The sequence below is a fragment of the Pelophylax lessonae genome (assembly GCF_965119305.1).
Source record: "Pelophylax lessonae genome assembly, chromosome: 1".
Classification (NCBI taxonomy): domain Eukaryota; kingdom Metazoa; phylum Chordata; class Amphibia; order Anura; family Ranidae; genus Pelophylax; species Pelophylax lessonae.
This window is the reverse complement of record NC_138768.1, coordinates 327,625,390-327,649,232: the sequence shown is the minus strand read 5'-3', so window position 1 is coordinate 327,649,232 and position 23,843 is coordinate 327,625,390. Positions and strand designations below refer to the sequence as shown.

At 47.2% G+C, this 23,843-nt stretch overlaps 1 protein-coding gene across 1 annotated transcript in view; it reads left to right on the top strand.

Annotated features, from left to right (window-relative positions):
- The first annotated feature begins 21,141 nt into the window (after positions 1-21,141).
- SLC7A7 (solute carrier family 7 member 7) overlaps positions 21,142-23,843 on the top strand; it is a 75,311-nt gene continuing 72,609 nt past the window's right edge. The window contains exon 1 of the mRNA XM_082243267.1: positions 21,142-21,292. The gene's annotated coding sequence lies outside the window, so the exon portion shown is untranslated. The remainder of the gene's footprint in view (positions 21,293-23,843) is intronic.

The window sequence follows — 23,843 nt, the reverse complement described above, 5'->3', positions numbered from 1 at the left end:
CCGTATCTGGTTCTGAATGCTGTTTTCCACTCATCTCCGTCACGGATTCGGATTAGGTTGTATGCCCCTTTTAGGTCCAATTTAGAGAAGTAAGTAGTCCCACGCACTTGTTCGATGAGTTCAGGGATGAGCGGTAAAGGATAGCGATCCTTTATCGTAATCGTATTTAATTGCCTATAATCGATAATAGGCCTAAGACTTGAATCCTTATTGCGGACAAAGAAAAGTCCTGCAGCTGTGGAAGAAGTAGAGGGTCTAATGAACCCTTTTTTCAAATTTTCATCTAAGTATTCCTTGAGATGAGAAAGTTCATCCTGTGAAAGAGGATAAACATGACCGAAAGGCAATTTGCTGTTAGGGAGTAGATCGGTAGTGCAATCATAATCCCTATGGGGAGGCAACACTTGAGCATTTTTCTCAAGGAATACTTCGGACAGATCCTGATAGCATAATGGTGCAATCTCATCTGACACCACAGACAGGATCTTTCCAAAAGATGGGAGGTTACACGTAATCTCGCAATAGTGAGAAGGGAAAGTTAAAGTCCGTCGGTTCCAATCTATGATTGGTTGATGTGTGTGTAACCAAGGAAGTCCCAAAATAATGGGATAATGGGGTGAAGGTAGTATATCAAAAGTGGTGGTCTCCATATGAGACTCGTTAGCAGTGACAAGGAGTGCTTGTGTCTGGTTGGTGATTGGACCAGAAGATAGCAGAATACCGTTAATGAAACTAACAGAAACAGGTTTAGGTTTTGAAATAATAGGTATTTTATTTAAGGTAACAAAACATGTATCAATATAGTTCCCACAAGATCCTGTGTCGATCATAGCCTTGGTGGTAATCCTAGTCTGGTCCCACTGTAATGTTAGATGAACAAAGAGATAGGGGTTAGAAAAGGATGTCGTTAATCCTCCTAGCAAGACATGTGAACACTCACCCTCTTTTTTGCGGACAAGGGGACAGACGCTTATCAAATGATCCGGGGATGCGCAGTACATGCAGAGGTTTCTGGATCTTCTTCTGGCTCGTTCAGTAGTTGATAAAGGTGGGCGTATGGTTCCTACCTCCATGGGAGTAGGGTCAACGGCCGAAATCCGAGAAGGACTAGACAATGGCATTCCCGTTTTCTCAGCCTTTCTTTCTCGCAGTCGCCTGTCGATGTTGATACTGAGTTGTATTAAGGCATCCAAGGTGCCAGGTAAATCCGCTCGGGCGAGCTCGTCTTTAACAGCTTCTGACAACCCGAGTCTGAATTGAGTTCGCAGAGATGTATCATTCCACCCTGAATCAAGGGTCCATCTTTTGAACTCTGCTACAAAGTCTTCTACAGGTCTCCTACCTTGTTTTAAAGCCCTCAATTGAATATCAGCAGTACTCTGCCTATTGGGGTCTTCATATAAACTAGCGAGTTCCGCTAGGAATAAAGAATAGGAGTTGAGAAGCTGATCATTTTTCTCAAAGAGAGAGTCTGCCCAAGCCCGTGGATCACCCGTTAAGTATGAAATAACGGTACAGACTTTAATTTGATCAGTAGGGTATGTACGAGGTTTTAACAAAAAAAGCAATTGGCATGCGTTTTTGAATTCACAAAATTTTTTCCGATCACCTGTAAACACTAGGAGGAGGGTTTATTTTAGGTTCAGGGGGCTGAGCAGCAGTAAGCCGTGAAAGACGGGTTACCTGCTGTGTCAGAGTTTGATTTTCTTCTTTTATTTCAGTAAGAGCAAGTATTAATGCATTTACATGTTGTGTTAATTGTGTCACTTGAGTGGGTAATTCTGCTGAATCCATTTTTTTAGGTTCATTCAATCTGTAACGCTCCTGCGTTTTTGTAGTAGGCTGGATTTGCAGCTGCAGAATCTCCACTCAGTAGTCATGTAGAGATGTGTTGAATAACCAGATCCAACTCTCCAGACTCATCACTGTGGGCCCGTCAGCTTCAGCATACAGATATACACACACTCAATAAGATGTTCCTGGAGTGATAGGATGTATATGATAGTATGAAGGTGATGTGCTGAAGGGACAGGTGTGAACAGTGACAGAGATGGTAAGCACTTGATAGAAATGTTCAGGAGAGTATTAGATGGTATTTAGGTAGAATGCAGATAGGTTAGTAATCGAGTATGGTAACAGGTGGTAAGGACAGCAGATGACAAATACAGGATAGGCTAACCCAGTGCAAGGATAGATGGTAGTAGACTCAAGAGCTAGCAATCTATGTAACAGTGCAGATCAGTGCTGTATCTTGGCCTAGGCCAACAAGGCCCAGGCCTAGGGCGGCACTTTGCAGGGGGGCAGCAAAAAAGCTGCCCCCTGCACGAAAAAAAAAAAAACAGCCTCCTCCCGAGTCCCAGCACGAAAAGGTTCCCAGCTGGCTTGGGCTACACTTTTTAGTATAGTGCGAATCTTATGGGGTGAATTGGGCCAGAGGGCAGAGTCCAGGAGGCAAATCAGTCTGGCACCCCCATAAAGAGGTCAGTGATGAGGCTGCACCGATAAGGCTACACTGATGGGCACTGATAGACTTGTGGTCTGTGGTTCACAGATGACAGGGCGGGTCATAAACAGTAAGGGGTGTGGCCTTTACAGGTAGAGGTGGGTCATATTTAAATTAGGGGGTGCACAAGTTTAGTCAGGCCTAGGGCAGCACAAAACCTAAATACACCACTGGTGCAGATGATAGAATTAGTATGCATAGGTAGTAACAGTCCTTAATGTGCAGAGGTAGGTAGTGTAAGTTAGGTTATGGAGGATTCCCCTGTGGGGTACTTATCACTAGTAAGGTTAGTAGTAGAGGGGTCCAGTAGTGAGGGAGTGATCCGGTAGCGAGATACAGGGATCAGTAGCGAGGTTCCGGTCTGTTCCAGGTAAAAGCAAATAGCTGGAGGTTCCGGCAGCGAGACAAGCTTGTAAGCATGTAGACACACAGGCACATAAGCACAGGCACAGGCACAGGCACATTGAACGAACAACGTGAGAGAGAACGCCGGCGGTTGAAATAGCCGCTCAGAGCGGCGCTCGGCGATGACGTCATCCGTCTTAAAGGTGTATGCGTACCACCTAATTAGAAAGGTGGGCCCTGAAGAGTTAAAGTGTACAGTGTGCAGTGTACATAATAAACAAGCAAAAAATTGGGGGAGCAAACCCTGAACATGTATATCTAAAGTCGGTGCAGCTATGGACCAAGCAACATGTATATTAAAAAAGAATAGCGCAACCATGCAAAAGAAATGACTATTAAATATGGAGACAATCCATAAATAAAAATGGGGGTGCACCGGCTTTAGATATACATGTTCAGGGTTTGCTCCCCCAATTTTTTGCTTGTTTATTATGTATTCAGTCTGACCAGACTTCTGTGGTTGAGCATCCCACCCCCCACACACACCTGTACTCTATCAGAGTCCACCATCAAGTAGATACAGGAGGAGTCCTTTGTAGTGCATTAGCACATCCATCCCAGCAAGGAGTGTTGTCTCCAAGGGTTGGAGAGGCTGGATTCACCCCTTTTCTATGGATAGTGTAGGACCCACTGATAATGGGGTACTTTGACGCAGTGGTGGGCTTGAGCACGATATGGCCATATGGTGGGACTAAACCCCCATTTTTATTTATGGATTGTCTCCATATTTAATAGTCATTTCTTTTGCATGGTTGCGCTATTCTTTTTTAATATACATGTTGCTTGGTCCATAGCTGCACCGGCTTTAGATATACATGTTCAGGGTTTGCTCCCCCAATTTTTTGCTTGTTTATTATGTATTCAGTCTGACCAGACTTCTGTGGTTGAGCATCCCACCCCCCACACACACCTGTACTCTATCAGAGTCCACCATCAAGTAGATACAGGAGGAGTCCTTTGTAGTGCATTAGCACATCCATCCCAGCAAGGAGTGTTGTCTCCAAGGGTTGGAGAGGCTGGATTCACCCCTTTTCTATGGATAGTGTAGGACCCACTGATAATGGGGTACTTTGACGCAGTGGTGGGCTTGAGCACGATATGGCCATATGGTGGGACTAAACCCCCATTTTTATTTATGGATTGTCTCCATATTTAATAGTCATTTCTTTTGCATGGTTGCGCTATTCTTTTTTAATATACATGTTGCTTGGTCCATAGCTGCACCGGCTTTAGATATACATGTTCAGGGTTTGCTCCCCCAATTTTTTGCTTGTTTATTAAACATTTCTGTACTTGTTCCATCTGGGAACCATATAACTAGCAATAGGCACAGTCCCTCTAAATCACCAGGGCACTGACTCTTTCCTATCCTAGTCAGACCCACAAGTTAGCTATGAAGAAGTGTGGAGTCCACCCGACTGGTGTTCACAGTGTCCTTCTCTCTGTAAAACTGAGGCAACACATGACTGCAGGCTATTATTGCTGGAGCCTGAGCAAAGCTTGCCTACTTGTGAGTGTCCTCAAGAACTCTTCAAGGGATCCTTCACTCTGGCATCTCTCTCTCTGAAAAGACAATGAGCCACTACCCTTCTCTCACAAGGTAGCAATTCGCACAAAGTGTCTTCCAACATTACTCTGGCCCACTGGCCCAAAGGAGTCTTTGCAAAGTGCCCTTTAAATAAAGTATCTTCGCAAAGTGTCTTTCCTCAATACTTCTTTTAGCAAAAGTAGTGGCCCGTGGCCCAAACGATCTTCACAAAGCATCCTGTAGCAAGGTGTCTCTGTGAATTAAGGGTTTACCTCCTCCAGGTAGCAACCCCTGGCTTTAACAGGAGAAGTTCTCTGTGGCAGAAGTTATTTCTCCCAGGTGATGAAACTATTGCAGTTTCGATGATCCCCATCTTCTTTGGCAAGGAAAGAAGGGAAAGGGGATCTGGGAAAAGGGCTCCTAGCCCTAACAGCAACATTGTAACAAAGAACTCTTTGGGTGCACTAGCTCCTTTGTAATTCAAACCCTCTCAGCGGCAACAACAGAATTCTTCGGGCTCACTAGTCCCTTTGCAATTCAGATTCTCTTAGCTGAATCAAGAACTCAGCACACCTTAGTAGTAGTGGTCAGGATGAGGTATGCAGACGATCTTGCCTTCAGGACTCAGGATACTGATGGCCCAGGCTTGGCCTTTTCCACCTGGGCAGTTGACCCCCACTCGGTCAATGTATACTGACCGCCCCAGATTCTAGCTTGCCTTAATAGATAGGAAGGCATCCCACAACTGATGCTTGGATTGGTTCCGATGTGGCTTGGGGACATATAGGAAGTCCCAGACAGCCTCCTCACACTAAGCCCCCCTCTTGCTCTAGATTTCTTCCATTATTTTCGAGGGAGCATATGGATAATCATATCCATACTCCGTGGCCACCTTCCTTTGGACAAGTTGTTGGAAACAAGAGAACCTGGGAAGTTTCTGCCTGTCTCCTCTCCCAGGTGGGGTGTAAAGGGTCTCTACTTTTGCGATCAGCTTGGAGTAGGCGTCGTTCTGTGCCTGAGCCCGGGCATAGGTGCGGGGTGGGGATAGGTCTGGGACCCTAGTGGCATAGACCTCACAGAACCCCAGATTCTGTGCACACTTCATCTGAACAACTGTTGCCTCTGTCTCTTTACTAAGTGAACTGGAACTTGTAGGACTTCTTTTCCTTCAGCTCCCCAGTCCCACTCAGCCTCCACTTCTGAACCCCAGTCAACGATTCCCTCTTCAAGGGATCTATAATGACATTGAAAATCAGGTGACCCCACATCAATGGCCAATGCCTCCCCTTCACTCGACAAACTGGAAGACTTCAACTTCTGGGTCCATTGACACCCCTCTGCCTCTTTAAGAGCTGGACTGTTTGTTGCTGCGAACGCAACAAATGCACCTTGTGACCGCTGCATGGCCCTCACGACTGTGGGTCTCCCTGGTTTGGCAGATGGTTGTGTGGGTCTGTCTTATTGGTCCCAGACCCAGCGGTACTCTCGGCACTTCCTATCCTCTCCCAAAAGGAATGGCCACTATAGGTGTCAGCAGTTCAGATGTGGTTCCTACCTCCCAGTTCACATACAGATTTCTGGGCTGGCAATCACTCTGCTCCAACTTTAGCAACATGTCACTGCAGCGCCCACACTGGCCCCACCACAGTCGCGTGGACACATTCAGACATCTGCCACATACCAGCCCTAGGTGCTCCGTGTCCCATCCGCTGCACAATGCCAGACTTCCCTTGGGCATCAACCGGACCCCTGTGTCCAACAGGGTCAGATTCTGCGATTCAGTCCATCTGCTGCAGGTTCTCCGCCAACACGTGGGATAGCCCCTGCACTCTGGCTCACTCTGGTATCTGCCATCTTGCTCCTCCACACACGTGTCTGTTCCTCAGCTACACCCAATGGCAGAAGTAACATCTCAGTTTTCTTCAGCAACGTCCGCCCACATCCCCAGACTAGCTGACTCTCTGGTAGTGGATCCTCCTGCAAGTTAGATGTCTTTGGCGCGCTCTCTCCCGCGCTGTGCAGTAACCCCTTTGCTGCTGCCATAACACTGCTCAGCCAGCAGGAATGGTACCGCAATGCAGATTGTGTTCCCTGCCACAGATACACATACATCTGCCTCTTCTGTCTGTACTTGAGCTCCAGTTGCACTTTTACAAGCCAACCAAACTCCCTCACTGCTGTTAGGATTTGCCCTGCTGTTACCGACTGCATGGCAGACATTTTCTTCTAAAGCACATGCACTAACCCCTGACGCACCGATCCTCGCATCCCGGGTCACTGCTTTCTTGACCATAACTTGAAAGCACACTTGCACTGATTACTGTAAAGAAGACATTACTTTCTCCTACAATACAGCACATCCTTTCTCCACCGACACTCCAGCACTTTACTTGAGAAGACATGACGTTTCTTGGGTAAATATCCAGTCATTGCCAGTAGCAACCACTGCTGAAATCCTGGATGATGCCCCCAAATGTAGCACTGTCCCCGTAGGTCTTGCTATGTGAAGACTTCTTGGACCTCCTCTGATTACCTGCAGATAGTTACTTAGGCACAGTTCACTCATCCATCCTTACTCTCAGTTGCTCGTTACTCAACAAACAGTCCAGGGATTTTGGTTTTATATATATTGTGGAACTTGGATGGGAGAAGGGAATAGTGAGATACTCCAACTTGAACTATTTACAGTTGATAAGGACAACTCTCACTTGGCCTCACTAGGGTATTTGTGGAAGCAGGCACACTGCTTTAACCATACTGCCACTTGTATGGAAGAATTAAGTCTTCTTGCTCGCTCTAGCAGCAGACTTGTCGTAACTACTTTATCTTCAGGACACTTTCTAGCATCCCCTTGACTGACTCCCGTCCACTGACTCTTCCAGAGAAGGGGTGGCCCTTTCAGAACAGGTTCCATGACACAGATCTGTACTCACTGTAGGCAGAATCAGATCCTTCCAGTCAGCGCTGCAGGACATCTGGGCTCAGCTCCTCTCTGACTCTCGAGCCCTCGGGTCAACCACCTAAGACCACATGGCAGCTTCTAGAGAGGAGGGGGAGACTCCCCTCCCTCCGGGACCTCGCTCTTCAGCTGAAAGACCTGAGCACACGTGCCCTTGGCAATTCATACAGTATCCCAGCATGCACCGAGGCACTTTCCTCTGCCAATCACCAGGGCTGTACTAAATGCCTGTGCACTCATTTGTCAGGTTTTCACCCACTGTCCAATATGCCTTCCTATTGGACCAGTTTGAAACACTTTAGATAAGCTGAGCTGCACCTGAGCACCATGAGCAGACCTCAATAGCAGATCCTGCTCTCTGGTAGGCAGAGAGCAATATACATTTACCCGTCAATCTCTCTGGTAAGCAGAATGACCCAAAAACTATACTCTCACTCTAGAACCTACCTAGGAGGGTGCTTCAAATGTAAGGGATGCTGATCTGAGATTTCAATGTAATGGAGGACTGATCTGGAGTCTGAATGGAAGGAGGCTAAACTGGGGTCTGAATGCTAGGCAAGTACTGATCTGGGGTCTGAATGATAAGGGAGGCTGACCTGGGGTTTGAATATTAACCGCTTGCCGACCGCTGCGCGACTATTTACTGCGGCGGTCAGCCACGTACAGGCAAAGTGACGTAGTACTACGTCACGTAGTACTACGTCACTGGCCTGTGAGCCAGAGGCACGTTCCCGCCCCCGCTCGTTCCCTATCAAGTCCGTGCGTGTAAATGGCGGACCCAATGTCCGCCGGTCACTCGCGATCTCCCCGTGGAGAGGGAGAAAGGCAGGCAACTAATGTAAACAAAGCCGCCTGTCATTATCCCTGATCTAACTGCAGAGATCATACTGCTATGTATGATCGTGTGTCTCCGTGGTTACATCACTAGCCACACCCCTTTACAGTTGGAATCACGCCCTTAGGGACACACTTAACCCCTAATCACTAATAAAATTAACCCCTTCCCTGCCAGTGTCATTTTTACAGTAACAGTGCATATGTATAGCACTGATTACTGTAGTAATGTCACTGGTACCCCCAAAAGTGTCAAAAATGTCAGTCAAGGGTCTGATCTGTCCGCCGCAATGTCGCAGTCCCGCAAACAAAATCGCAGATCGCTGCCATTACTCGTTGAAAAAAAAAAAAAACACCAAAAATGACAGAAATCTTTCCCTTAGTTAACGCAATAACTTTTGCGCAAACCAATCAAAATACGCTTATTGCTATTTTTTTTACCAAACATATGTAGCAGAAAACAAATTGGCCAAAAATGTTAAAAAATTTTGATTTTTACATTTTTTTTTTTGGGAATCTTATATAAAAAAATGTGAAAAATATTGTTATTTTTTCAAAATTTACGCTCTTTTTTTGTTTATAGCGCAAAAAGTAAAAATCGCACAGGTGATCAAATACCACTAAAAGAAAGCTCTGTTTGAGGGAAAAAAAGGACATCAATTTCATTTGGGTACAGCGTTGCATGACCGCACAATTGTCCGTTAAAGTCACGCAGTGCCGAATCGCAAAATAGGGCCTGGTCATCTTCCGGGGCTTAAGTGGTTAAAGTGGGACTTATCTGGGGGTCTGAATTTTAAGGGGGCTAAAGCAGGGTCTGAGTGTTAAGGAGGGACTGATTTAGGATTTCAATGTAAAAGAAGACTGATCTGGAGTCTGAATGGCAAGGGGAGCTAAATTGGGGTCTGAGTGTTAAGGAGGTACTGATTTGCGATCTAAATGTTAAGGAGGTACTGATCGGGGGTCTGAATGTTAACGGGGGACCTACCTGGGGTCTTAATTTTAGGGGAGGCTAAACTGGGGCCTGAATGTTAAGGGGGACTGATCTAGGGTTTGAATGTTAAAGCAGAATTCCAGCAAAACCTAACTAGTCTTAAAACTGTCCACTCCCCCCTTCTTAACACCTATTCTGACTAACCTGTGTAAAAAAAGATCTGTATACTTACCTGTTTTCAGGCCTCTTTGTCTCAGTCATGTAATCTCCCCTGTGTCAGCCAGAGCCCTCTACAGGGGAGAGTAGAGAGTCCTCAACAATGGCTGGGAATGCCTGGGAGCGTTGTTGTCACCCATAGGCTTATTATGATCCATCTCTTGTCGGTCTCCCGCCTCTCCTCTGCAACTCCCCACTGGCTTCCACAAGGGAGCCTGATCACGGGACCAGACCAGAGTGGCTACAAATAGTTAAGTATGTACATCTTTCTTACACAGGTTAGTCAGAATAGGTGTTAGGAGTGGGGGGGGGGGGGAAGCATTTTTAAGAGTAGTTAGCTAATTCTACTTTTTGGTCTGTTCTGGGGTCTGAATATTAACAAGGCTAAACTGGGGTCTGAATGTTAAGAGGGGACTGATCTGAGATCTGAATGTTAAGGGGGGCCTGATTTGGGGTCTGCATGTTAAAAGAAAAGTATGGGGTATATAAAAAACAAAAAAAAAACCTTGTACTCACATAGGTGCATACAACATCGACCCGGTGCTGCATCTGTCCCCTGCACCCTCTGCAAGAACTAAGCGATCAAACACCACTGATCGCTCAGTTCTCCCCTCTGCTCTCAGCAGGGAGCCATGATTGTCGGTCACTGGCTCTCTTTTCTGACCCTCCAGTGTTCACTGGAGTACTGGTCGGGGGGGGGGGGGGGCAGGAGCGGCTGGCTCAGGCTCTTAGCAGCTCGCTGAGAGGCTGAGCCAGCTGCACGTCCAGACATCTGAAGGGATCCCAACCGGGACCAGCTGATGTCGGCTGGAAATGGGTCACAGGAGTGCAGAATGAACTGCACATTGGGGACCTCCAGCCAAAGTAGCTTTAGCCATACTCTCCTTTAACTGGAGCAAAACTAGGGTCTAAATGTTAAGGGGGGCTGATCTGGGGTCTGAAAGTTAAGTGGGATAGATTTGGCGTCTGACTTTAAAGAGGGGTAGAACTGGGGTTTGAATACTAAAGAGGGCAGATCTGGGGTCTGAATGTTAATGAGGACTGATCTGGGGTATGAATGTTAAGGGGTATTGATCTGGGATTTGACTGTTAAAGGGTGACTGATGTGGAGTATGAATGTTAAGGTGGGCTAAACTGGGGTATAAATGTTAAGGGGGATTAATCTGGGGTTTGAATATTAAATGGTGACTGATCTGGGGTATGAATATTAGGGTGGGCTAAACTGGGGTATGAATGTTAAGGTGGGCTAAACTGGGGTATGAATGTTAAGGTGGGCTAAACTGGGGTATGAATGTTAAGGTGGGCTAAACTGGGGTATGAATGTTAAGGGGGATTGATCTGGGATTTGAATGTTAAGGTGGGATTAACTGGGCTATAAATGTTAAGGGGGATTGATATGGGGTTTGAATATTAAAGGTGACTGATCTGGGGTATGAATGTTAAGGTGGGCTAAACTGGGCTGTGAATGTTAAGGGGGATTGATATGGGGTTTGAATATTAAAGGTGGCTGATCTGGGGTATGAATGTTAAGGTGGGCTAAACTGGGCTATGAATGTTAAGGGGGATTGATATGGGGTTTTCAATATTAAAGGTGGCGGATCTGGGGTATGAATGTCAAGGGGAAATAATCTGGGGTATGAATATTAAGGGGAAATAATCTGGGGTTTGAATGTTAAGGGGAAATAATCTGGGGTTTGAATGTTATTGGTGTCCTGGATTGCAGGCAGAATCGCGGCAATTCTGCCCACGATCCCGAATCATTGCAAATCGCGGGACGTCCGTGCGATTCCTGTGACTTGCAATGGCACCGCAAATGCGGTGCGATTTTTCCACACCCGACGAATCGTGGTTAAATCACGCATGCAGAATCGTGGGACGTCTGTCGCCCAAAAGAAGCTCTTGTACTTTTTTGGGGCGGCAGGCATCCCGCGATTCTTTTTGCGCGACAATGGCGGCAGAATAACGCCATGTTGGGGGGGCCATTGCAAGTCACGGGAATCGCACACATATCCCGCGATTTGCAATGGCAGCGATTCTGCCCGCAATCCAGGACACCAATATGTGAACAGAGCCATAAAGTTGACTGATCTGGGGTATGAATGTTAAGGTAGGACTGATATGGAGTTTCAGTGTTAAGGAGGACTGATCTGGGGTCTAAATGTTAAGGGACACTATGTTATATAATTTAGACTGATGTAATCTTTAGACTGAACTGAATGTTACATACTCCTGTCTAAAGTATTTGTTGTTTCATCATGTGCTGGTTACTAAGTAGCCTTAAAGTGTTTAAGGAAGTTCTGGTTTCAGACAGAAAGCCTATATAATAAAAGAGTTTTTAAAGCGAACCCCCCACTCCCCACCAACTGAACTACCTCGAATTCTCAAACTATCAGCTCTCCCAGCTATCTTTGGTGCACTATAAATTACTCCCATAACTTATGTAATGGAGATAATGGGAGGGGGGGGGGGGGGTTTGTAGCCCAAATCAAAGAAGATAAAGCCTTGGGTGACATTGCTGCTCCTCCAAAGGTACAGTACAGGGAGCAAGGGCTGTCATCCTAGGACAGGTAGACTGTTAGGGCTCATTCACATTCAACGCCAAGAACATTGTATTCTTTCCACTGTGGGCAGGAAGCCTGTACCCACCGTATACACCAAACTAGGCAGTGTGTGTGCAAGAACGGCCGTGTAAATGAGCCCTTGCAGGCAGGATTACCAGTTGATAATGAAGGGGAAAAAATTAAAAAAGGAAGGGGAAAGCAGCAACCCGATTTAAGGACTGGTAAGCTGCAATATACTACATTTGTATTCTTGTTTAAACGTTAAAGTTGTAATTAACCAAGAATCAAACATTAATTATATTTCAGCATGTGTTTTTTTTTTTTTTTTTTTAGGCTTTCTTTCCATTCTTTTCCCCTGGTGATCTGGCCAGTAGATCTGTTGTTTTTTTTTGTTTTTTTTAAACAAAACAAGCTGTCTTGCAGATGCAACATTTAGGGGGTTGAGACAAACCATCTCCTACTGGCAGGGGGGCTCACTACTACTTACTACTTTTTCACCACACCTCCTCTACCACCAAGGGGAATTGAAGTCACGAAGCTGTGGTCAGGGGATTTTAGGATCTATCTCTCCCAATTATTGTTATGGGGTCCTATGTTATGTGAACGATCCTTGGGCCACTAACATCTATAAGGAGCAATACTCCTTGAACTTTCTACAAACATGCAATGTGCAACACACTGGAGGAGAGCTGCTAATGCTGTATTGATTCAATGTAATTTAAGGCATAAGATTTGAAAACAGATATAGGGATAGTGAAGTTGCTTCCAAGTCAGATCAGGATGATCCACCTTGCACTCTAAGGATCTTGAGGGGGAACTCCATGCCAAAATGGGAAAAAAAAAACGGCGTGGGGGTCCCCCCCAGGTTCCAAACCAGGCCCTTCGGATCTTGTATGGATTTTAAAAGGAGCGCCACGCAAAAAAAAAAAACGGTGTGGGGTCCCCCCAAAATCCATACCATACCCTTATCTGAGCATGCAGCCTGGCAGGTCAGGAAAAGGGAGGGGACGAGCGAGCGGCCCCACCCCCTCCTGGACCATACCAGGCCACACACCCTAAACATGGAGGGGTGGGTGCTTTGGAGCAGGGAGGCTCTGCACCCCCCCCTACTCCAAAGCACCTTGTCCACATGTTGATGAGGACAAAGGCCTCTTCCCAACAACCCTGGGAGGTGGTTGTGGGGGTCTGCGGGCAGGTGGCTTATCGCAATCTGGATGCCCCCTTTAACAAGGGGGCCCCCCAGATCCCAGACCCCCTCCCTATATGAATGAATATGGGGTACATTGTACTCCTACCCATTCACCCCAAAAAAGGCAGTGTAGTGTAAATAATGACAAGAGACGGTTTTGAGAAGTCCTTTATAAAAAATCCTCTTCCGATCTTCTCCATCCGGTCTTCTCCCCCTGGTCTTCTTCCTCCGGTCTTCTTTCTCCATTCTTCTCCCTCTGGTCCTCCTCCAACGATGTCTCCCGTGATTATGACGGCTCCGCTCTTTGCAGCTTCTTATATAGCCATGGGGGCATGGCCACCCAGTGACATCACTCGAAGATCCCCCTCGTCACACATCGTGTGTTCGGGGTCTTTGGCTGGTGAGCAGAGTCCCGGAAGGAAGGTGGCGGCTGCCTCCTCTTCTGCAGTGGTTGGTGTATGGTCACAGGCAGTTGGCCTGGTGAGCAAGAGGTGTGGAGCTGAACCCAGAAGTCCACGAGAGCTGACTGAGAGGAGTTGAGACACCGGGGAACCTGGAAAAACAGAATCGTGAGTACAGGGAATCGTGTCTAAGGGGCCTGACCAGGAAGGGGGCCACTCCGGAGTAGAGTAGTCAGAGGACGGGTGTCAGCTGGTGGATAGAAAGGGGGTACTAGGCGAGTACCCTGAAGGTAAGTGCTCAAGAACATTACCTTAGATTTATCTAGTGGCAAGGTGAAACTGCGGCCTAGCCGCATCCATGAATAAAAGTCGTAAGCATTGTGAATAGTTCAAGTTCTGGAGTATCCCACTCATCCCTTCTCCCATCCCTATTGATAATGAAACAACAAAAACAACCAAAACCCCTACTGTTCATTGACTGAGCTGGAGAGTAAAGTGTTAAGATTCTGCATGCAGTTGCTACCGGTAACCCAGGGTAAAAGGTAAACAATCCAGCAGTCCTCAAGGGGGCAGTGCTACAGCACAATAGAGGTAAGAGGCCCCATTGCCACCTAGACCAATTTACAGTGGTTATGCCTTATTAATGTAATGTTGTGTACCCGTGATCACACTGTCTTGCACAGTGGTGGGGCGGGGGGGATGGGCGCAAACAGAAAAAAACTAATAGGCATCGCTTTGCGGCAAAAAAATGCGGCAAAAAATTGCATGACTTTGAGGTCACAAAAGTGTGTAAGGGGCCTTCAGTATAGTGTGCCCCCATAAATGCAGAGTTACTACAGCATGCCCCCATTCAATGCAGAGTTACCACAGGATGCCCACATTCAATGCAGAGTTACCACAGCATGCCCCCATTCAATGCAGTGACCAGCATGCCCCCCCATCAATGCAGTGACCAGCGTGCCATGCCCCCATCAATGCAGTGACCAGCGTGCCGTGTCCCCATCAATGCAGTGACCAAAGTGCCCCCATCAATGCAGTGACCAGCGAGCCGTGCCCCCATCAATGCAGTGCCCAGCGTGCCGTGCCCCCATCAATGCAGTGACCAGCGTGCCAGGCCCCCATCAATGCAGTGACCAGCGTGCCCCCCATCAATGCAGTGACCAGCGTGCCGTGCCCCCATCAATGCAGTGACCAGCTTGCCATGCCCCCTTCAATGCAGTGACCAGCTTGCCGTGCCCCCTTTAATGCAGTGACCAGCGTGCCGTGCCCCCATCAATGCAGTGACCAGCGTGCCATGCCCCCATCAATGCAGTGACCAGCTTGCCGTGCCCCCTTCAATGCAGTGACCAGCTTGCCGTGCCCCCATCAATGCAGTGACCAGCTTGCCGTGCCCCCTTCAATGCAGTGACCAGCGTGCCGTGCCCCCATAAATGCAGTGACCAGCGTGCCGTGCCCCCATCAATGCAGAGAGACTTACCTGCAGCCACGGATTCTCCTGTTCCTCGGCGTCTCCTTGAGTCCTCCTGCCTCCTCCTCGGCCAATGGCATGCGTTCGCCTTTCGGCCAATCAGGAGCGGGTCTCGGACCGGCTTCCTGATTGGCCAGGAAGAGGATCCGTGTGACAATAGCGAATTTTCATTCGCTATTGTCACACAATGGGAGGGCTCGGGGCGCACTGCTCTGCGCCCCGGGTCCACCCTCTTCTGAAGCCTATTAGAGCCTCTGGCTCTAATCACGTGACAAAAAAAAAAATCCCATTGAACTCCATGCGTCCTGCCCCGCATGCAGATTAGGGGGCCGGACGCATGGATAGGGGGGCGGTGCCCCTGTGCCCCCAACACAACGGCTGCCACTGGTCTTGCATATACACGATACAAGGTGATTAGCCAGAAGGTTGCCGCACAGAGCTCATAATGTTCAAACACTTTATATGTAGTTTACAATCAGGTACTGTCCTTCCGTATAAACTAGTTTATGTGTGTTAGGGGTTTCACGGCAGACCTAACCTGCGTGTTATGGTCTCCATTAGATCCAATCAAACCTCACATACATTTGTATGCCTCTTTTGTTTCATGTTGGAAGTCAGCGAGGACTGTTCATTGCGCTACCAAATGATCCTTTTTTATTGTTTTTCTGAAAACAATTAATAAAAAAAACATTGACTTAGAATGTGGCAGAGAGCAGGCTTAGCGTTAGTTACTCTTTGCCTGGACTTACACTTTAATGCAGTGACCAGCTTGCCATGCCCCCATCAATGCAGTGACCAGCTTGCCGTGCCCCCATCAATGCAGTGACCAGCTTGCCGTGCCCCCTTCAATGCAGTGACCAGCGTGCCATGCCCCCATCAATGCAGTGACCAGCGTGCCGTGCCCCCATCAATGCAGTGACCAGCTTGCCATGACCCCTTAAATGCAGTGACCAGTTTGCCGTGCCCCCATCAATGCAGTGACCAGTTTGCCGTGCCCCCTTCAATGCAGTGACCAGCGTGCCGTGCCCCCATCAATGCAGTGACCAGCTTGCCGTGCCCCCATCAATGCAGTGACCAGCTTGCTGTGCCCCCATCAATGCAGTGGCTAGCTTGCCGTGCCCCCATCAATGCAGTGACCAGCTTGCCGTGCCCCCTTCAATGCAGTGGCGAGCTTGCTGTGCCTATTCAATGCAGTGACCAGCTTGCCGTGCCCCCTTCAATGCAGTGACCAGCTTGCCGTGCCCCCATCAATGCAGTGACCAGCTTTCCGTGCCCCCATCAATGCAGTGACCAGCTTGCAGTGCCCCCATCAATACAGTGACCAGCTTGCCCTGCCCCCATCAATACCGTGACCAGCTTGCCGTGCCCCCATCAATGCAGTGACCAGCTTGCAGTGCCCCCATCAATGCAGTGACCAGCTTGCCGTGCCCCCTTCAATGCAGTGACCAGCGTGCCGTGCCCCCATCAATGTAGTGACTAGCGTGCCGTGCCCCCATCAATGCAGAGAGACTTACCTGCAGCCCCGGATTCTCCTGTTCCCCGGCGTCTCCTCGAGTCCTCCTGCCTCCTCCTCGGCCAATGGCATGCGTTCACCTTTCGGCCAATCAGGAGCGGGTCTCGGACCGGCTTCCTGATTGGCCAGGAAGAGGATCCGTGTGACAATAGCGAATTTTCATTCGCTATTGTCACACAATGGGAGGGCTCGGGACGCACTGCTCTGCGCCCCGGGTCCACCCTCTTCTGAAGCCTATTAGAGCCTCTGGCTCTAATCATGTGACAAAAAAAAAAAATCCCATTGAACTCCATGCGTCCTGCCCCGCATGCAGATTAGGGGGCCGGACGCATGGATAGGGGGGGGGGGCGGTGCCCCTGTGCCCCCAACACAACGGCTGCCACTGGTCTTGCATATACACGATACAAGGTGATTAGCCAGAAGGTTGCCTCACAGAGCTCATAATGTTCAAACACTTTATATGTAGTTTACAATCAGGTACTGTCCTTCCGTATAAACTAGTTTATGTGTGTTAGGGGTTTCACGGCAGACCTAACCTGCGTGTTATGGTCTCCATTAGATCCAATCAAACCTCACATACATTTGTATGCCTCTTTTGTTTTATGTTGGAAGTCAGCGAGGACTGTTCATTGCGCTACCAAATGATCCTTTTTTATTGTTTTTCTGAAAACAATTAATAAAAAAACATTGACTTAGAATGTGGCAGAGAGCAGGCTTAGCGTTAGTTACTTTTTGCCTGGACTTACACTTTAAACTACATATTTTATGCCTGAAGTTCAGCTTTAATACATGTGGATGTAAAAACAGGCACAATCCTTTCTAGTTTGAAGGTGAAATTCCCCAACAGATTTGCTGGTAGTATAAACTATCCTCATAATATAAGAGGCTTTCCCAAGCTGGAGGAGAGATGTAAGTGGCTTGTGAAGCCTTGACTACAGAATGGAAAGTCCCTATACACAGGACAAAAACTGTCTCTCCTATATACAGGACACAGCCTGTCTCTCCTATATCCAGGACACAGCCTGTCTCTCCTATATACAGGACACAGCCTGTCTCTCCTATATACAGAACACAACCTGTCTCTCCTATATACGGGACACAGCCTGTCTCTCGTATATACAGGACACAACCTGTCTCTCCTATATACAGGACACAGCCTGTCTCTCCTATATACAGGACACAGCCTGTCTCTCCTATATACAGGACAAAGCCTGTCTCTCCTATATACGGGACACAGCCTGTCTCTCTTATATACAGGACAAAGCCTGTCTCTCCTATATCCAGGACAAAGCCTGTCTCTCCTATATCCAGGACACAGCCTGTCTCTCCTATATCCAGGACACAGCCTGTCTCTCCTATATACAGGACACAGCCTGTCTCTCCTATATACAGGACACAGCCTGTCTCTCCTATATACAGGACAAAGCCTGTCTCTCCTATATACGGGACACAGCCTGTCTCTCCTATATCCGGGACACAGCCTGTCTCTCCTATATACAGGACACAGCCTGTCTCTCCTATATCCAGGACACAGCCTGTCTCTCCTATATACAGGACACAGCCTGTCTCTCCTATATACAGGACAAAGCCTGTCTCTCCTATATACGGGACACAGCCTGTCTCTCCTATATCCGGGACACAGCCTGTCTCTCCTATATACAGGACACAGCCTGTCACTCCTATATACAGGACACAGCCTGTCTCTCCTATATACAGGACACAGCCTGTCTCTCCTATATACAAGACACAGCCTGTCTCTCCTATATACAGGACAAAGCCTGTCTCTCCTATATACGGGACACAGCCTGTCTCTCCTATATACGGGACACAGCCTGTCACTCCTATATACAGGACAAAGCCTGTCTCTCCTATATACGGGACACAGCCTGTCTCTCCTATATACGGGACACAGCCTGTCTCTCCTATATACGGGACACAGCCTGTCTCTCCTATATACGGGACACAGCCTGTCTCTCCTATATACAGGACACAGCCTGTCTCTCCTATATACAGGACACAGCCTGTCTCTCCTATATACAGGACACAGCCTGTCTCTCCTATATATGGGACACAGCCTGTCTCTCTTATATACGGGACACAACCTGTCTCTCCTATATACAGGACACAGCCTGTCTCTCCTATATACAGGACACAGCCTGTCTCTCCTATATACGGGACAAAGCCTGTCTCTCCTATATACGGGACACAGCCTGTCTCTCTTATATACAGGACAAAGCCTGTCTCTCCTATATCCAGGACAAAGCCTGTCTCTCCTATATCCAGGACACAGCCTGTCTCTCCTATATCCAGGACACAGCCTGTCTCTCCTATATACAGGACACAGCCTGTCTCTCCTATATACAGGACACAGCCTGTCTCTCCTATATACAGGACAAAGCCTGTCTCTCCTATATACGGGACACAGCCTGTCTCTCCTATATACGGGACACAGCCTGTCTCTCCTATATACAGGACACAGCCTGTCTCTCCTATATACAGGACACAGCCTGTCTCTCCTATATACAGGACACAGCCTGTCTCTCCTATATACAGGACAAAGCCTGTCTCTCCTATATACGGGACACAGCCTGTCTCTCTTATATACAGGACAAAGCCTGTCTCTCCTATATCCAGGACAAAGCCTGTCTCTCCTATATCCAGGACACAGCCTGTCTCTCCTATATACAGGACACAGCCTGTCTCTCCTATATACAGGACACAGCCTGTCTCTCCTATATACAGGACACAGCCTGTCTCTCCTATATACAGGACAAAGCCTGTCTCTCCTATATACGGGACACAGCCTGTCTCTCTTATATACAGGACAAAGCCTGTCTCTCCTATATCCAGGACAAAGCCTGTCTCTCCTATATCCAGGACACAGCCTGTCTCTCCTATATACAGGACACAGCCTGTCTCTCCTATATACAGGACAAAGCCTGTCTCTCCTATATCCAGGACACAGCCTGTCTCTCCTATATCCAGGACACAGCCTGTCTCTCCTATATACAGGACACAGCCTGTCTCTCCTATATACAGGACACAGCCTGTCTCTCCTATATACAGGACACAGCCTGTCTCTCCTATATACAGGACACAGCCTGTCTCTCCTATATCCAGGACACAGCCTGTCTCTCCTATATCCAGGACACAGCCTGTCTCTCCTATATACAGGACACAGCCTGTCACTCCTATATACAGGACACAGCCTGTCTCTCCTATATACGGGACACAGCCTGTCTCTCCTATATACGGGACACAGCCTGTCACTCCTATATACGGGACAAAGCCTGTCTCTCCTATATACGGGACACAGCCTGTCTCTCCTATATACAGGACAAAGCCTGTCTCTCCTATATACAGGACACAGCCTGTCTCTCCTATATACGGGACACAGCCTGTCACTCCTATATACGGGACAAAGCCTGTCTCTCCTATATACAGGACACAGCCTGTCACTCCTATATACAGGACAAAGCCTGTCTCTCCTATATACGGGACACAGCCTGTCACTCCTATATACAGGACAAAGCCTGTCTCTCCTATATACGGGACACAGCCTGTCACTCCTATATACAGGACACAGCCTGTCACTCCTATATACAGGACACAGCCTGTCCCTCTTATATACAGGACACAGCCTGTCCCTCTTATATACAGGACACAGCCTGTCACTCCTATATACAGGACACAGCCTGTCCCTCTTATATACAGGACACAGCCTGTCTCTCTTATATACAGGACACAGCCTGTCACTCCTATATACAGGACACAGCCTGTCACTCCTATATACAGGACACAGCCTGTCACTCCTATATACAGGACACAGCCTGTCCCTCTTATATACAGGACACAGCCTGTCTCTCCTATATACAGGACACAGCCTGTCACTCCTATATACAGGACACAGCCTGTCACTCCTATATACAGGACACAGCCTGTCACTCCTATATACAGGACACAGCCTGTCCCTCTTATATACAGGACACAGCCTGTCACTCCTATATACAGAACACAGCCTGTCCCTCTTATATACAGGACACAGCCTGTCACTCCTATATACAGAACACAGCCTGTCCCTCTTATATACAGGACACAGCCTGTCACTCCTGTATACAGGACACAGCCTGTCTCTCCTATATACAGGACACAGCCTGTCACTCCTATATACAGGACACAGCCTGTCTCTCCTATATACAGGACACAGCCTGTCACTCCTATATACAGGACACAGCCTGTCACTCCTATATACGGGACACAGCCTGTCTCTCCTATATACAGGACACAGCCTGTCACTCCTATATACAGGACAAAGCCTGTCCCTCTTATATACAGGACACAGCCTGTCCCTCTTATATACAGGACACAGCCTGTCACTCTTATATACAGGACACAGCCTGTCCCTCTTATATACAGGACACAGCCTGTCACTCCTATATACAGGACACAGCCTGTCCCTCTTATATACAGGACAAAGCCTGTCCCTGTCTCAGTGTCCTCTCCTAGCAGCTGTGATGATGGGGGTCCTTATCAGACAGGCAGTAGCCTGTGTCCATCACCTTTCCTCTGCCTTCCTCCTCTCTCCTCCCTCCTCCTCCTCCTCCCCCAGCTGATAAGAAATGCTTTCTCTACAACTCAGAATTCGCTGAGTGATCTTCTCTTCTTTCGAAATCGCGGAGCTTCTGTACCTTGCACCCTCCCTCCCTGGCACCCAGCTCTTATTATATGTCTTGTTTTTCTTCTCTAACCCTCTTCAATCTCAGGGACAGCCGGAGGCAGCACAAGTAAGTGTCCCCTACCCCAGCCAGGACTGTATACTACCTGCTCAGCACAAGGGATGGGGCTGCCATTCTCATACAATGATCACATGCTTCTTTATTATTCAAACTTGGATAATGTAGGAGGGATCCAAGGAGAAATCCTCTGTGCAAACACCAAGAATACTCATGTCCCTAACAAAGTGACTGCTGCCATTTAAAAGGGGGGGGGGGGGGGGGGGGTACTATTACTAGGACAGGAATTATTGTAGAAGCAGTCCATAGTTTAAATAACTAGGACAGCTTGTATAAACACGTGTTGGATGTTTGTATACAACAGAATGCTGACCTTATACAGACATTTATTTATTATTTTGTTGTTATTTATTTTTTATTATGTTGCCTGAACAAGCAGCCAGCATGCCTCCAAAACTTATACCATAAGGCCCCGTTCACATACGAGCGACGCTACTTCCAGGGGCGACCTCCGAGGTCGCGGTGCGAGCAGCGCACCGCGACCTCGGAGCGGCCGCCACGGACTTCATAACATTGAAGTCTATGGCGGTCGCCTCCTGGTCGCCCCAAAGAAGCTCCGGACCCTTTTTCTAAGTCGGAGCGACTTGTGTCGCTCCTATTAGAACGGGTCCGCAGCTTCCCTATGGAAGGCGACATCCGGCGACCTGTGAGGCGACCAGGTCGCCTCACAGGTCGCGTGAACGGGGACTTACTTATTTGGTTTAGCCAATAAATGGTATTAACTTAATCAACTTCTACTCATTATTCATTTTTATTACAGGTATTTATATAGCACTGACCATTTAAGTATTGTTCACCCACATTTAAATTTCAATCAGCTGTGATCTATCTATCTATCACTCTCTATCGCTCTCTCTGTCTCTATCTATCTATCTATCTGCCTATCACTATCTATCTATCTATCGCTCTCTCTGTATCTATCTATCTATCTATCTATCTCTCTGCCTATCACTATCTATCTCTCTCTCTGTCTCTATCTATCTCTCTATCTCTCTGCCTATCACTATCTATCGCTCTCTATCTATCTATCTATCTATCTATCTATCTATCTATCTATCTATCTATCTATCTATCACTCTCTATCGCTCTCTCTGTCTCTATCTATCTCTCTATCTCTCTGCCTATCACTATCTATCGCTCTCTATCTATCTATCTATCTATCTATCTATCTATCTATCTATCTATCTATCACTCTCTATCGCTCTCTCTGTCTCTATCTATCTATCTGCCTATCACTATCTATCTATCTATCGCTCTCTCTGTATCTATCTATCTATCTATCTATCTATCTATCTATCTATCTATCTATCTATCTATCTATCTATCTATCTCTTTGCCTATCACTCTCTGTCGCTCTCTCAGTCTCTATCTATCTATCTATCTATCTATCTATCTATCTATCTATCTATCTATCTCTATCTATCTATCTGCCTATCACTATCTATCTATCTATCGCTCTCTCTGTATCTATCTATCTATCTATCTATCTATCTATCTATCTATCTATCTATCTATCTATCTATCTATCTATCTCTTTGCCTATCACTCTCTGTCGCTCTCTCAGTCTCTATCTATCTATCTATCTATATGTAGATACACACAGTGTTTGCTGTTATTGGAAGATTGTGTTGATCTGTGCAATAGTTTTCACAACAGAAATTTGGATGAGTATTCATATTCAGCCAATTTTAAAGCAGTTGTTTTTTTTTTTTTTTTTGCATTTTTACGCATTTCTGAAATGCTTTGCATGCATTTTTCATGTGTTTTCAAGCCTCAGACAATGAAAGCATCATCTGTGACATTTTATGTTATTGTCTTCTTTGTATCTGCCAGAGAAGTTGTTAGACACAAGCAATGCTCTAAAATACTTGTGCCGCACATTTTCAGGCACACCCAATATAGTCCATGGGAGCCATAAATGCATGATTCTGCCCGAAAAAAGCTCATGAGCTTTTTCCTACGGCAAGGGACACAATGCAGAGGTGTTAACAGGCGACATCAAAAATGAAGGGATTTTTCCCGTTGAGCGTTGTCAGGTTTCAGGAAACGCATGGAAAAACCCCATTCATGTCGGAGTGTTTTGGAATTGCGGGTAAAATCATGTAATTCCAGAATTGCAGCAAAACGAGAGACTCGTTTTTTCATAACGTTGTGCAATTCTACCGCGATTGTCGTGCGACAAAAAACACGAACATCGCGGCAAGAAATGCAATGCCAACGCTCCTAGCTCAGTGCCAAAGTTTAGTACATTAGCTACTTTGGTGCGTTTTTGGAGCGGAGAAAGACCCATTCAAAATGAATATTGCTGCTCAAAAACGCACCCCCGAAAAAGCTCTGTGTCGCTCAGGTGTTAACAGGGCCTCAAGTGTAAATAGGGTCTAAAATTGGTTGCTAGAAAGTTGTTCTCTGCATGATCCACTTTGGATTATCTTGCACTCTGTCGCAGTTCACATTAAAGACATGTATAGGGCAAACTTGTAAAACCTATTGGAATTTTTTGTTATATGTGTTCTCCCCATTGGTGGATGTTTGGGTTCCCTGG